The sequence below is a fragment of the Phoenix dactylifera genome, unplaced genomic scaffold (assembly GCF_009389715.1).
Source record: "Phoenix dactylifera cultivar Barhee BC4 unplaced genomic scaffold, palm_55x_up_171113_PBpolish2nd_filt_p 001070F, whole genome shotgun sequence".
Lineage (NCBI taxonomy): Eukaryota > Viridiplantae > Streptophyta > Magnoliopsida > Arecales > Arecaceae > Phoenix > Phoenix dactylifera.
In genome coordinates this window covers 149,630-155,168 of record NW_024068418.1, presented here as the reverse complement: position 1 = coordinate 155,168, position 5,539 = coordinate 149,630, and the positions used below count along the sequence as shown (strand labels likewise).

General features: G+C 41.5%; 1 non-coding gene across 1 annotated transcript; it reads left to right on the top strand.

The window, feature by feature from the left end:
- The first annotated feature begins 29 nt into the window (after positions 1-29).
- Positions 30-136, top strand: LOC120107904. The gene has a single exon (XR_005509513.1). It is a non-coding gene; the product is annotated as a small nucleolar RNA R71 (small nucleolar RNA).
- The last annotated feature ends 5,403 nt before the right edge of the window (positions 137-5,539 follow it).

Here is a 5,539-nt window from a genome sequence, read left to right as displayed (position 1 = left end):
TAAAAGAACTAATGACCCTCCAAATTTCATATCCATGATGTGGGCAAGCAAGCAGAAGGTCCTTAAATCTTTCCCAACACTGAAAAAATGTTTCTCCATCTTTTTGTACGAAGTTCATGATATTTCTTCTAAGTATGTTTGTTTTATATGTTGGGAAGAATTTCTTTAAATTCTCTGTCATTTCTTGCCAGGTAGCTATGGTCCTAGGCTTTAAGGAGTGTAACAATGACTTAGCTTTTTTCCTTTAAAGAAAAATGAAATAACTTAAGCTTAACTACCTCTTTAGTGACATCATTAAAAATGAAATGTTGACACACTTCATCAAATTCGTTCAGGTGGAAATAGGGACTTTCAGAGTCAAGTCCGTAAAACTTTGGGAGTAATTGGATTATTCCTGGTTTCATGTCAAAGCTCCCACAGCAGTAGGAATAACCATACAGGATGGGGTACTAGTCCTAGTGGGTTGTAGATAATCACGAAGTGTTCTAATAGGTAAGTCATCTTGAAATTCATTATCTCCTTGATTACTATTATTATCTTCCATTTGATTATTTGAATTTTGAACAATTAAATTTTATCTTTTGATTCAACTCGAAATAATCTACTCGTTTTATCTCTCTCTCCATACAGCATATACTGAAATATATATATATATAATATAATAATATATATATATATATTGGTACAAGTACTACCTAAAGAGATCTAAACAAACACCTTAACAAAAATTTTAATTAAAATTAAACGTGCATTAAAACATCACCCAACAATTTTCTAATGTTTTCCTAAAAATTCTAGACAGCTCCTAACTAGTTTGAAGAGGACACCTAAGCCTCCAATCCGGTCTAGTGACCTTAGTCGACCAGGTACCTCCCAGGTAAGTGGAGGGGTCACGATGCGTGTAGCAAAAGTCCCATTTAAGACCCACTTCCTCGAACAGAAACTATCTTCCTTCAATCACTTAGAGGGACAAAGCTTGTCTAGACATCGATCGGGCCACAGAGCGAAATTGGTGCAACTTTCGGTGGTCTTCGTCCTATTGAGCTCGAATATCCATAAGGGCCAATGTCAAGTTGATTTTAATTAGGCTTAGGATATTTATATACTGGGATGATTTTTGGATTAAGGATGAATGATGAAATTCCCGACCTTATCTTTTTAATAGGTTTAGCCCTTAGATTATTTTATGCAAATGCTTTTTTACTATATGCAACAATCAAGAGATTTTTAACATTTTATGTCATGACATTAAATTGCATTTGAAATAGTTGATCAAGCAAACTAGCTAATTATTTTTATTTTTATTTATTTTATTATTATTTTAATTAATGATTTTTTTAGCAAGAGTAAAATTCTAATTTAGGAATTATTAAAATAGGACTAGTATGAACAAAATAGGAAAAATAATTTAAATACTCATGGCCGGAGTTCGTTCATTATATGGAAATCCAAAAATTTGATCTTGATTTTCCTCGTTACTAGTCCCGCTTTGAGTCATCCTTGAATCTGAAAAGATTTGAGATTTCAGCCGTGTTAAAAATAAAGAAAGATTGAAGAACTAGAAATTAAAAATTGAAATTTGCAGCCTTGTTCTCGTTCGCACATTGTAAATTCCTAGCAACGGCGCCAAAAACTTGCTATATCTTTAATCTTGCCCTTTTAAAAGAGAAATTAAATGTAGAATACCTCAAGTATAGGGTGTAGCAAAGTAATATTCTCAGTGAGTCTTGAGATCGAATCCATAGGGATTTGACAGTGAACAAAAACTAAAGGCTAAATAATATTCGGATTGATAAAAATATAACTAAGGCATCAGGATTCAGCCTAGCACTTCATCATGCTTTTCTTATAATCATCTATTATCTCAGTTAGAACTGAGCGAAGACCTAACCAAAAAGTGGAGCGGTGAAAATACCAATTAATCATAATAAAATAGATTTAGTTTTATGGATAGCACTGCAGTAATTCTATTTTAAACTACAGGAATTTCTAAGTATCTGTTATACCCAGGGGAAATAACAAATCAAAAAAAATATATAAGTTTGAAATAATTTCTATAAATCTACTGCACCATAAATCAAATCCCTAACATTGAAATTTCATTGATGATTAAAGAAAATATATAGAGAAGATGCTAGGCTTTTCCCTAGCCTTAGCTAAAAGAGGTTTAGCTACTCATATGAAATGGAAGTATTTTTATAAAAAGGATTAGCAAAGAATAACTAAAATAAAAACATAAATCCTTTTTTTTTCTTCCTATTCAGAAAACAGAGTGCTCTGTTTTCTTTCCGAATGGCTTCCTCTCTTTCTTCCACCGCTGCTTTTCCTCCCCCGGATCCTCTACCAGATGGATGATGAATCATGGCTCCTTCCTTCGTCGCCTCTCCCCTTACTCATGTCCTTCTCCTTCCTCCCCCGGATTCTCCCTCCTCCTCCTTTTTCCCCAGTCCCTTTTATAGACACCTTCAGCGTGTTGAAGGTGTGGCTGGGAAGACGGAAGGACGTTGGAAGATCGCGGATGATTCAGTTGCTTGAGACGTGGGATGAATGAAGTCTGGATGCCACGAATCGCTTGGGACTCTTCAGCTGGTGGGATGCTTCCGCTGGAACGCGTGGATGCATGGAATACACGGGGGCGACGCGGATGAGCTGGGATCTCCATGACGCGGGCTCTTATGCTGGCTGAAACAGGAACGGCCGAGACGAGAAGTCGTTGGGATGCTTTGGATCTGCGGACGTTACAGAAGATGAGATTGGAGGGAGTTGGATCGGCTGAATGGGAGAAAATGTGAACCGCTAGGAAATCACAAATGAAATGCTGCTGTTGGGAATTCGTTTTGATGTTGAGAAGACTCCTCAGATGGATGATGGGGAGACTGGAATGCGGCTTGGGGATGATCCGGTTGGGAAGCTGACGATTGGAAGACGCTGGGAAGAAACACTCGGAGATGACGAATGCTGGGAAGCTCCTTACGGACACGTGCTCTGGTCGTTGGGGGGTTGCTTCACTAATGAAAGAAAGAGCCGGTTTGGGAGACAGGAAGCCAAACGGCTATTGGGGAGCTTCGAAAAACCCAGACGCGTTTGGAAAAACTTGCTTCAGCCCGTTGACGTGGATGCGTGGGAATTTTAGGTTAGGAACCGTTGGATCGCCTCATCACGGATGCTGGAGAATTTGTTGAGCTTGGGCTGCCGGTCATTGGGCTCAAACCCAATGTTATTGGGTCTCTTGGATTACTTGCACTCAAACACAAATAAAACATTAATTAATCAATTTTATCAATAATGATTAACTATAATACTAATTAAGATGGTATGAAGATTGTACTTTTGTGCTCTCATCATAGTCTACCCTCGGGTGATCATCGCGGATAATGGGCTGCAATTCGACAGTGCCCAATTTAAGAAGTTTTGTACCAAGCTCGAGATCGACCACCGGTTCATCTTGGTAGCACCCCAGACCAATGAAGAAGCCATGGTGACCAACTGGACTATCCTGCACGGACTAAAGGCAAGGTTGGATTGAGTAAAAAGATTATGGGCTGAAGAGATGCGCAACATTGTGGGGGCATATCGAACGACACACTGGATTCCCACCAGAGAGACGCCCATTAACATTGTGAGTGATTGATCATAACCCTATTTGATTTTGATGAGCTCAAAGCATCTGAGTATATCTCTTGTTTACTAATGAATTCAATTGAGTGTTTCAGTGAAAATCTTGTCTAAGTGTTTCTAGACTTGGTTCATAATATTTTGGATAAGTTAAGAAGTCAGTTTGAACCAAAGTCTGAGACTCGAGTCGACTCCGAGTATTACGAGTCGACTCCAAGCGTATCAGAATCACTGGCACGGGCTCGAGTCGACTCCGGATCATTACGAGTCGACTCCGACTGAGAACAGACAGACGAACAGAAAGCATCAACTCAAAACCTGTCAGCGAGTCGACTCCTGAAGTGCGCGAGTCGACTCCGATGTTTACCGAGTCGACTCCGGAGTAGTATGAGTCGACTCCAAGGAGTTACAGACAGAAAAGTCAGAGAGCGATTTTCGACCCTGAGATTCGAGTCGACTCCTGTGGAACGCGAGTCGACTCCGATGGTTGGCAGGTCGACTCCAAAGAAAGCGAGAGTCGACTCTCAGTGGTTCACAAGGCAAAAGTCAGAGAGCAGTTTTCGGACTCTGAGATTCGAGTCGACTCCCGCAATGCGCGAGTCGACTCCGAGACAGCGCGACCCCAAAAAGACAGAAGACCGAATTATTGTCTCTGAGAGCCGAGTCGACTCCCAGACAGCTCGAGTCGACTCCAAGGCAGCGCTACACCAAAAAGGCAGAAGGCCATGTTTCGGAAACTGAGAGCCGAGTCGACTCCGAACAGTTCGAGTCGACTCCAAGACTGGACGAGCCAAAAGACAGAAGATCGGGAGTTCGGGCTCTGAGCGCCGAGTCGACTCCCAGGATTGTCGAGTCGACTCGAGTGGGCCAAGTTGAAAATTGCTCCATGGACTTCATGGGATGAGCCGACTCCGAAAATGCCAAGTCAGCTCCAGAAGTTGGCGAGTCGACTCCGGGTCAAGTCGAGTCGACTCCCAGTCGAAGAGGCACTTTAATTCAAATCCGGAACAGTTGCCGAGTCGACTCCAGAAAAGCATGAGTCGACTCCCGCTACAGCCGAGTCGACTCCTGATCGCGCGAGTCGACTCCGACCCCAACGGACATATTGTCAGGTTGTGCAGAGTGTGCAGAACGGGCAGAAAAAGGTGTCTAACGGCTAGTTTCCGTGGGGGATGGCTTAAATAGCCACAGAGGACTGTAGCAAGGCAGAGAAGCACCATTCCATTCAAAGAAATCAAGCATTCATTCTCTGCAACTGTTTCAACGAAAAGAAGGAAGAGCGCCATTAACTCCATCCAACTACCTCTTCCCAGCATTTAAAGAAGTCTCCTCCTGCATTCAAGTCGACCAGACATTCAAGAGGAGACTCAAGTTCAAGAAGCCCTACTCTACTCCAACTCAAAAGTGTTTGAGGGCTCTTAACTTCTCTCTAGTTTATATTGTAGCAATCTGCTTTTTAGAAGCTCTGTTTTTCTGTTTGTTTCTTATTCTTTCCATATTGTCTTTGCTTGGTTCAATCGGGGATTGAATCAAGGGTGTAGAGGTTGGTTGGTGAGCCGAGTGTAAAACCAACGTGTAAGGGTTCGATTGTGATCCCGGAAAAACAATCGGGGTGGTTCTAGTCGGTGAGCCAGGGAAAACCGACCGAGTTCGTTGTGAGCTCGTAAAACAACAAGTTTGGTTGTGAGCTTGTAAAACAACCGGCTGTAATCCAAGGGGTTATAGTGAATTCCCAAGTGAGACTTGGGGAGTGGACGTAGGAGCAAGGGTTAGCTCCGAACCACTATAAAAGCCTTGTGTTTGTGATTGTTGTCTCTTTCTTTTACTCTCATTTCATTCACAGCACATAGCAATTAATTAACCATCTTGGTAAAGCATTAATTAGTCATCCACAACGTTTTAATTGCAAAATTATTTTTAAAAC